This window comes from Tenrec ecaudatus (genome assembly GCF_050624435.1).
Source record: "Tenrec ecaudatus isolate mTenEca1 chromosome 1 unlocalized genomic scaffold, mTenEca1.hap1 SUPER_1_unloc_16, whole genome shotgun sequence".
Lineage (NCBI taxonomy): Eukaryota > Metazoa > Chordata > Mammalia > Afrosoricida > Tenrecidae > Tenrec > Tenrec ecaudatus.
In genome coordinates, this window is record NW_027457556.1 from 41,729 (window position 1) to 51,043 (window position 9,315).

General features: G+C 51.5%; 1 pseudogene; it reads right to left on the bottom strand.

Annotated features, from left to right (window-relative positions):
- Positions 1–5,823: 5,823 nt before the first annotated feature.
- Positions 5,824–7,027, bottom strand: LOC142435809 (large ribosomal subunit protein uL3 pseudogene; annotated as a pseudogene).
- Positions 7,028–9,315: the final 2,288 nt, after the last annotated feature.

Here is a 9,315-nt window from a genome sequence, read left to right on the forward strand (position 1 = left end):
AGGTGGTGTAGTGGACTGTGCATTAAGCTGCTAATCGCAAGGTCGGGTGTTTGAACTGACTAGCCCGTCCGTGGGAGAAATATGAGGTTGTCTATTTCTGTAAGGCAGTGGTTATCAACCTTCATAATGCCCCCACCCTTTAATACATTTCATGTTGTGGACCCCTGCAACCATAAAATTATTTTCATTGCTACTTCATAGCTGTAATTTTGCTATTGTTATGAATTGGTTGACCCCTGTGAAAGGGTTATTTGATCCCCAGGGGGCTCGCGACCCTCAGGTTGAGAACCGCTACTGTAAGGATTTAAAGTCTCAAAACCCCAAAGGGGCAGTTCTTTGTCCTATTGGGCCGGTATGAGTGGGAGTCAATAAAATGGTAGTTAGGTTTTTTTCTGCATCAGTATCAGATTCTGGTGGCAATCTCAGTTATCCTTCATTGTGGTCTGGTTTGAACTCTGGTAGATCTGTGGGAAATGACTGCCCTGGTTTGAGGTGAGGGCCACGGTGCTGCAGTGGTAGATCTCTCATCGTCTTTCACCGGGAATACCCGGGTTCGATTTGCAGCCAATGTGCCCCAGTCTGTCAGTGAAAGTTTGTGTGTTGCTATGACACTGAGCAGGCTTCAGTGATGTTCCCAGACTGAAATAGAATAAGGACGAAAGACCTGATTATCTCCATCCACACATCGACCTATGGCCCGCCACAGTTGGCTTTCCCTCCCAGCCCTGGTGATAGCACAGACTGGCATAGTTTGCTCCGCTTCCCATGAGGTGCCCATGAGTGGCTGACTCGACAACCATGGACAAGATCAACAGCTTGAACTCCTTTCTGGGTCTACAGAAACAAGAACAACCTTCTGAAATGAGGTCGCATTGCTATTTGGGATTGGGAGAATGCCTTTGTGACAAGAATTGTGCTCTGGATCCCAAAGGCGACTTTTAAACACAGCCACATAGCAACTCCGGAAATTGCCATAGTAAAAGCCAGGTTTAAAAAAAAAAAAAGTTCTACTGACTTGCTCAAAGGAGGCCAGAGGTGGATGGGAGTGGGGTGGGGTGGGGTGGGAGACTCCTCTAAAAATGAACTAATTTGTTTCCTTACATATTTGTCATGTCTTTTGGTCCTGAAAGATAGGGGGGGGGGAAGCAGACGAGAAGAGGAAACGGCGACTGACAGTCATCTTGTTGGTGTTCCCACAGCATCCCCTCCTTAGGCACTTGCTGCCATCTCATCCAACTCCACTCAGTATATTTTCAGCCAGCAATGATGCAGAAATGTCTGTGTACTCCAGTATTATTGTAGTCGGGCAGCGTTTATGGGTTTGACTTTCAACTCAGCATGTCAGGACGTCTAGAAGCAATTATAACCAGCACCTGCTCTGTCTGTGCGGTGGGCAGGCAGTGACGGATCCCCAGCTTCCGGAACACTAGTGCCCCCTCCCAGCTCAGGATAATGACGGTGACACTCGGCCTCCTTGTTGTCTGGGGGAGCTCTAGGAGCTCTCCTCTGAAACCTCATATTATTGGCATTTCTTTGAGTGAACACACCAAATTAGTGACTGTAAAGGAAGGCGTAGGAGATGATTATTGGTGAAAAGACAAGCCTCCACCACCTCCAGAGAGCATGTCTCCTAAGTGCAAAGTATGGAGAGGGAAGAAACAATTGACCACAAATGGAATAGGCTCTGAGTCTCCCACACAATGTATGTGCGTGGTCACTGAGGCGCCAACATTATGGCTGGAGGATGGATATGGTTTTTGCAGCCGTGATTGCCATCCAGAACGTGCCGTGCTATTGTGAAAAATGATTTTTTATTCTGAGCAAATCTCTGCTTCCACTTGCTTTAATGCTTCGCCAGAGAGCCGGGGACTCTGGGAGTTTTGGGGACGCACAGGGCTGGGCTGACCTCAGGAACTCATGTGTAAAGGGCTTTTTCTCACTTGGAAGCAGGCTGGGTTCACAGCTGTTCTTTCTGGTAAAGCTTGTTTCTGAACCTTGCCACGTCTGAGTTCGAAGAGGGAAATGAAGGTGACAAATGCTGCGAGGAGCCCTGTGCACATCTTGGCTATGGTCCTGCTTAAGTCTGTTTCATTTGAATCCCAGTTTTACCTTTCCTCCTTTCTGGGTTCCGAAGCATCAGATGGGTGCCAAACGCTTCCACGGACAACACTAAAGCTGAACAAGGTGGAGGCAGATGAAGAGAAACGGGAGGTTGGTATTTGGGAGATTGAACACTTGGGCTTCCCAGGCCAGTCCAGCTGGTGGTTTGATCCCTGTTTCAGATTCCACTGAAATCTCCTAGTGTCCAAGGACCAAGTGGCTCCTAAGTCCAGAATTTCTGTTACATGTCTCACCAAGGAGAAGCTGGGCCAAAATGCATTGAAGAATAAAGCAGGAGCTTGGCTTGTGAATCCACTCTCTGATTCTGAAATTTCAAAGGCTCCGTGCATAGACATTTCAACACTGAAATCACAGCAGGGAAAATCAAAGACTTGGGCTTCCTCCTTGCCCCTCTTTTAGGGCTTTTATGGTTTTCCAAGGCGCCTCCCAGAGCCGAGTGTTGTATAGGTCATGTTTAAAAATGTCGTAGTTCTGAGGGACTTGCTGTTCTGCTTTCTTTGGCAAGGAGACCGGATTCTTGTCTTGTGGCCAAACTTAGAGCACAGATGTCTGTGGGCCCCCTCCCTTTCCCCTGACCTTTGCTCTCTTCTCTGGATACCCTACTGACCTGTTCTCCCTTACAAGATCTGAACTGCTCACACACTTCGTTAAATTCTCATCCTAGCGAGAAGCATCTGAGCATCTTATTAGAGCCTGTATGAGTTCTGTTCTGGATGCCTATTTGTGTAACTTCAGGTCTCTGGCATGGAAACGTCCCATGCCCACAGACCCACACAGGTAATATAAACTCCAACAGTAGTTTAAGGTTTAAGGTGGTCACAGGGAACACTGGGGCCCGTGTCTCCTGGTGAACCACACAGACTGTCTAAAGGTGCTAGTTCCATCTCAATGTAGCAAGACAAGGGGTTGTTCCTCTCCATGCTTAGGAGGCCCCCTACGGGAGGTTGGAAGCCAATATGGCCTAAGCCCAAGCCAGGAGAGCTTAATTGACGCCTAACAGCTGAAAGCCCTTAAAAGGCTGGAATCTGGAGACCACCGCCCCTTCCCTTCAGCTGCTTCTCTGTCTTCCACTCAGCAGGCCTGGGTGTGCAGTGTCATGAGGGTGCCCGTGTTCAGTTTAGTGTAATGCCGGAACCTTCTTCTCTCATGTATATAAACCCACTCAGATTACCAACCAGGCTTTGGTGTGAATTTCTTTCCAGTGTGTAGCCAAGGACAGAGACATTTCCCACCCGAGAAACCTAAAAGACCCAGACTTACAATAAACCCATATTTTTATTTATAAGGCAAGAGGTGACCAGGACTAGACAATAATGGTGAAGAGGGCCCTGGGTTTGAGAAAGATTCTGAAGTAGAATCCATAACCCTTAGAAAAGTATTGGCCTTAGGGGAGGGGCAAAGAGGGCTGGATTGAGAAAGTCTCTGGCATCCAGTTCTGACTTGACTTCTGGATCCTGAATCCTTCAGGGCCATGACTTTGCCCTCCAGCCAGACCTTCCAATAGCCATCTTCTCAGAGCCTTGTTAAGTTCTCATAATACATTACACCTGCCATCCTGTGAGCAGCTACCAAACCCAGGCACTTTTTTCATAGGCAAGCTCGCTCTCTCTACCCCTAAGAGCAGGTAGTTTGGGGATGATGGATATGAGATACCACAGAAGACAAATCTGTTATCTTCCATGGTGCACAAAACATGCTGTCACAACCAGGACTCGTGACAATCCCTCAGTTTCCTAAATTGCTTCACTGCTACTTTTTAATTAAGCCTCATTAGATTGTCATATATTGATAAGAGGGAGGACCCTGAGCTAGATGCATAAATTAAAGATTTCCTCATTCTGTGCTTTTATATGAATGTGTTAATTATTTTTGTCATAAGGGAGAATAATGGAGGTATGGAACAATACCAAACGGAGTTTGACAAAGTGTTGGTGTTTGCTGCGGCAAACGTGGTGCGTGTCAGATACAATCCGTCACCCAGTGAGTCTGCAATTAACACCAAGGGACAAAGGTAGGATTCCCTGTGATAAATAGCCTTCCTCCCAGATGCTAATAGGGACCCAGCAGGACCCAATGTTGTGTTGTCCCAGTTGTACATGGGCCCTTAGAGGAGACAGAGCTGGTGTTTGAAACGAGTCTGGTTTGCCCACAGTTGGAGCTCATCCACCCCAGGGACTCACAGCACCCCCTCCACAGGATGCAGCCAGCTCTCCAGCTCCCAGATGCTCCCCCGTATGCAGGGCCTGGGGCAGGACGTGGCGTGAGCAGTGGGCACTGGGCAACCTGGGGTCCCATCCAACCTGGCCCAGGGCGTGCACAGTCCCACCTTGCAGGCCTCCTGGAGTGTGGTCTCTTTCCTCCTACAGTTGGCCCTCAGCTTGCCCCAGAGCTGCTGCAGTTCCTGTAGCCTCGCCTGGAAGGTCTCTGAGGCCCAGTGGCCCCCCTGCAGGCCCCTCTGTCCCTCCTGCAGCCACAGTGGGCACACAGACCTCCTCCAGCCACCAGCCTTGTGGCTGTTGGTTCTGGGCACTAGCTTGTAAGCTTCGTTCCCCCCTCTATGTAATGGGCACAACAATGGATTTTTTTGTTTCAAGGAGAGAAACCTATACTGTCCTGAGTGGGGCCCATCTTTTGTAGATGGGAATAGAGACACTTAAAAAAGAAGGAAAAAAAAGGATTGACCTCCAGTCCCTTCACCAGCAGGGACAAATGCTCTGGTCTCACTGTGTCCCCCAAAAACATCATGTCAAAACGTTTTCTTTTAAATTATGGACATCACTGCATTATAGTTACAACAGCCAAAGGTGGAAGCCGCCTTTGAGTCCGTGGACAGATGGATGGACCAAGTCAGTGAGTTCGAGTTCTAGAACGGAGTGGTGTCCTTTCATTAAAATAGGTGGATAAATGTCAGGTCACAAATGAACCTTGAAAAGACATGCTGGGAATGAAATAAATAAAACTCCCAACTCACTGCCATCCAGTCAACTCTGACTCATGGTAACCCTAAAGGGCAGAGTGGAACTGCCCCCACGGTTTCCGGGGATCGTAACTCTTTTACAGACATAGAAATCTTCATCTTTCACACAAGGTGCAGCTGGTGGACTTGAACTGCCGGTCTTGCGGATCACAGTCCAATTCGTAACCACTACGCCAGCAGAGCTGCTGGTAATGACATAAGCCAGACACAAAAGAACAGGTGTAGGACCGAACCAAGTAGAGAAAGGGTGAGCACAGGCAAAGGCACAGAGGCAGGCAGATCGGAGATATACGGGTTCACGGTGGCACCCTTGGGCGGGTTAATGCCCTGTGACACCGCTACCCATTTATTTATTATTATTATTACTTTTCCTTTCCCCGCCTCTTTTTTATCTGTCTACCATGAGTATCCCTGAATTTGGTCTGGTCCCTGCCATATTACCTGGTCCTCACCCCAGGAATGTTCATACAGTAGCTTTTCCCCTATGTCCCTTTTGCATTTTTTTTAAAGCTTACCTCCGTGGACTCAATGTGTACTTGTCCTTTTGTGCTTGGTTTACTTCGCTTAGCATGCTTTCCTCCAGTTCTTCCCATGCAGTGATGTGCTTCAAATTTCATCACTACTTTTTAGCGATGCGTAGTACTCCATTGTATGTATGTACCACCGTTTTTTTCCCCCCACTGAAAAAGAAGTCTTTATTCTGATCCCACCAGCTGTACCATCTGTTATGCGCCTTCCTCCTTGGCAATCCGGTTTTTCTTGAGTGGTCCCATGAAAGCTTTTTTCTCTTCCACGGTCTGGAAACGTCCATGGCCCAACTTGGAAGTGGTGTCGATGAACTCGAGGTCGATCTTCTCCAGGGCACGGCGCTTGGTCTGCACCAGCAGGGACTTGTGCAGAGTCAGCACCCGCTTCTTGGTGCCCACAATGCCGCCCTTCAGCATGACAAAGTCATTGATCACTTCCCCGTAGTGGACAAAGTCACCCAGGGGGTTGTTGCTCTTGACAGAGAGATCGTAGTCCGTGGAGGCATTGTTCTTGATAAGCTTGCCATCCTTGACGAGGTAGCCCTGGCAAATCTTATAGATCTTGTTGATCTCTGTGCAGTGGTGGTAGCCTTCCTGCCCAGCGTGGGCCATCGAGAAGGCCACACGGGCGGGATGCAAGACCCCATATACAAGCCACCTTGCGCAACCCTCGGTGGGTCTTTCGGGGCAGCTTCTTGGTGTGCCAACGACTGGTGACCCCTTTGTAGCCTTTGCCCTTGGTCACCCCCGTGATGTCGATCATTTCATCCTGCCCGAACACCTGGTTCACTGGCACCAGGTTCTCTCGGGCCCAGTCCAGCTTCTCAGCCACGGAGCCCCCGTTCACCTGCATCTCCGTCAGGTGCACCTTCTCCTGGCGCAGGAGGAGCAGGCGTGTCTGGGTGTGGGCGATGGCGCGCATGACCGGGCAGGACTTCTTCATGCTGCTAAAGTTTTTCTCGAGTTGCTTCTTACCCTTGTCATCCTGCCACTTCTTGCAGTACTTGGTGAAAGCCTTCTTCTTCGACTAGTGCCAGTTCTTGTAGAACCGCGGCTTACACTCGTCGTCACTGATGTGTTCCTCAAAGACCGTCTTGAAGGTCCGGAGGCCGCGAGGTGTCTCCACATAGCCCACGATGCCCACCACCACCATGGGAGGGGTCTCCATGATGGTCACGGCCTCCACCACTTCCTTCTTGTTCACCTTGGCGCCTGGCCTGTCGACCTCGCGCACAATGTGGGTCATGCCGGCCTTGTAGCCCAGGAAGGCCGTCAGGTGGACCGGTTTGGAGGCCTCATCCCTGGGGAAGCTCTTCACCTTCCCGCCTTGCCGGCTGCTTCGCTTCCGAGGCAGGAAGCCCAGAGACCCATGCTGGGGCGCCAAGAACTTCCGGTGTGACATTATATCGTTGATCCCCGCTGGTAGAGGTACCCCAGGTTTTTAATCCAATTGTCAGGTGATGGAAATTTGGGTTGTTTCCAATACCTTGCAATTGTGAACTGTGCCAATGAACTTTGGAGCACAGATGTCTGACCTTGGTTTGTTTCTTGCCCAGTAAGCGGGGGGGGGATTGCTGGGTCATATGGTAACTCTATTTCCATCTGTTTTAGATATCTCCAGTAGACCTCTTTCTTACACACATATGAGTCTCCCTGGATGTGTTTCACGGATGATGTGTCTGGGTCATTGTGTGGTCGTGGTCTCTTTTAAGACTTGATCGATGTTTTCTTTACATTGTTTGTCCTGAAGGTCTCTTTTGTAGCCTAAAACAAGGAGTCAAGGAGATGCATGGGACTTGATTGCTGAGGGGGGCAGGAGTGAAGAAATGGACCCAAAGGGTGTCCATACCACTTCTGGGCTCTGCTCTGGAGCTGTTGCCAGCTCTCCATAAACTGTTGGCACCTGTGGCCGAGGCTGCGGGCTGACCCCAGGCTTCTCTGGCAGAGGAGGGCTGCCTTCTTCTCCGGGATATGGGGAATGTACGGAGGCTGAGGAAGGGGATCAGGTTGTGCTCAAGAGGCCCCTGGCATGGGAGTATACTGGCTCAGCTCTTCCTCTGCAGGGTCCCACAGAAGAGGTCCCCTGGCCTGGCCCCGATGCTAGACCCAGTGGCATACCAGCCCCTGAACTTGGAGGAGGCCCATCTCCTGCTCCAAGGCCTCGTGTCTCTGCAGCAGTCTCTCCATGCTCTCCAGATCCTTCCCAAGGTCCAGGACTCTAGCAAGGGCACCCTGTGGAGGACGGGCACATTACAGGCTTGGCCTCTTCCCTTCTGCCCAGGGTTCTCTTCGATCCTTTCTTCCTGGCTGATTAGTGTCTACACAGTGACACTGTGGGTGTTGGGGACAAGGCTGCTGGATGGAAAACCAGTACCTAGCAGGGGTCCCAGCTCTTCCTGTCAATTCCCTTCCTGCCTCCCTTCCATGGGGTCTCTGTCTCATAGGCCAGGTGTTTCTGAAACCATATCAGCATCTCTTTGTTGTCCCCAAGAGGGTCAGGCTATTCCAGCTGCTGGCCCCACCCCTGGATCCAGTCGCCGTCCTGTGTGATGGTGGGGACATGAGTGCCCTGATGTTCATACTGCCTTGGCCCCAAGCGGTGACCCTGCCTACCCCTCGGGCTCTGCCAGGAGTGAAATGCTGACCAAGCTCAGGGACAGCACAATAATTTTTCTTTCACCCAAGATGACAGGGCCCAGGCCCATCAGTCTTCAGATCTAGGAAGTGGCTGGGCAGGGTCCATGGGTGGGTTCTCATGTGGAGGGTGCCCCTCACCCACCCCTGGGGCCCTGTCTACTCTGCCCATCAGGATGACAGGTGTCCACACGGGTCTGAGAATCAAGGGCCCTGGGCTCCAGTCCTAGCTTTGCCCCTGGAAAAGCCATTAAACTCTCCACATCCCGTTCCAACGCAGGCCACCCCTTGGCCCCTAGTGGGGCTGAAGGTCACTCGTAAAGGTAAAATGGGGTTCAGGTGGGGTGCCCTCTGACCTGGCTAGTAGCCCTGAGAAAGCCGGCAGTAATCAGAGAGATGTGAAGCTTGTGTCACTGACGCTCTCCCAGGGCTTCCACTCAAGCGGAACGCTCACGTATCGTGCCCAACAGGCCCTGAACCCAGGGGCCTGGCAGCACCCTGGCCTGCTCTCTCAGCTCAGCCTCCTGCACAGTGGGAGGTGGGAGGTGGGACCAGCCCTGAGTACTGAGTGTACCCCTGCTGGGGCTGGCTCACAGCCCATAGCCCTCACTATAAGTCGCGGGGGCCTCCCCTCAGCTCTGCAGTAGAGGGTTGGACAGGCTCCTGGGCAGAAGGAAGCAGGGGCCATGTGATATGGGCAGATCCAAATGCCCTCTGTGGTCCCCAGAGTGTGGCCTAACCCATCCCCATGCGCGTCTGGGTGCTTGGGCACCTCGGCTTGGTCACCAGCCCTGGATTGGAGCCCCTGGCTCCTTGGTAATCCCTCACCCACCAGCACAGGTTCGGTGTGCACACACACCTCACCCGTGTGCCCCCAACAGTCTGGATACCCCGGCCTTATCAGGGTAACACCCATGACCGTCCCGGCCATCACCTCCCTGTCCTGTGTGCTCAGCACCTCTTGAAGGTGCCATGCTTCTGGATCAGCTGCTCAACCTCTTCCACAGAGCCCTCCAGGGCACTGGCTTCCTGGAAGACGTGGGGCAGCCATGGAGG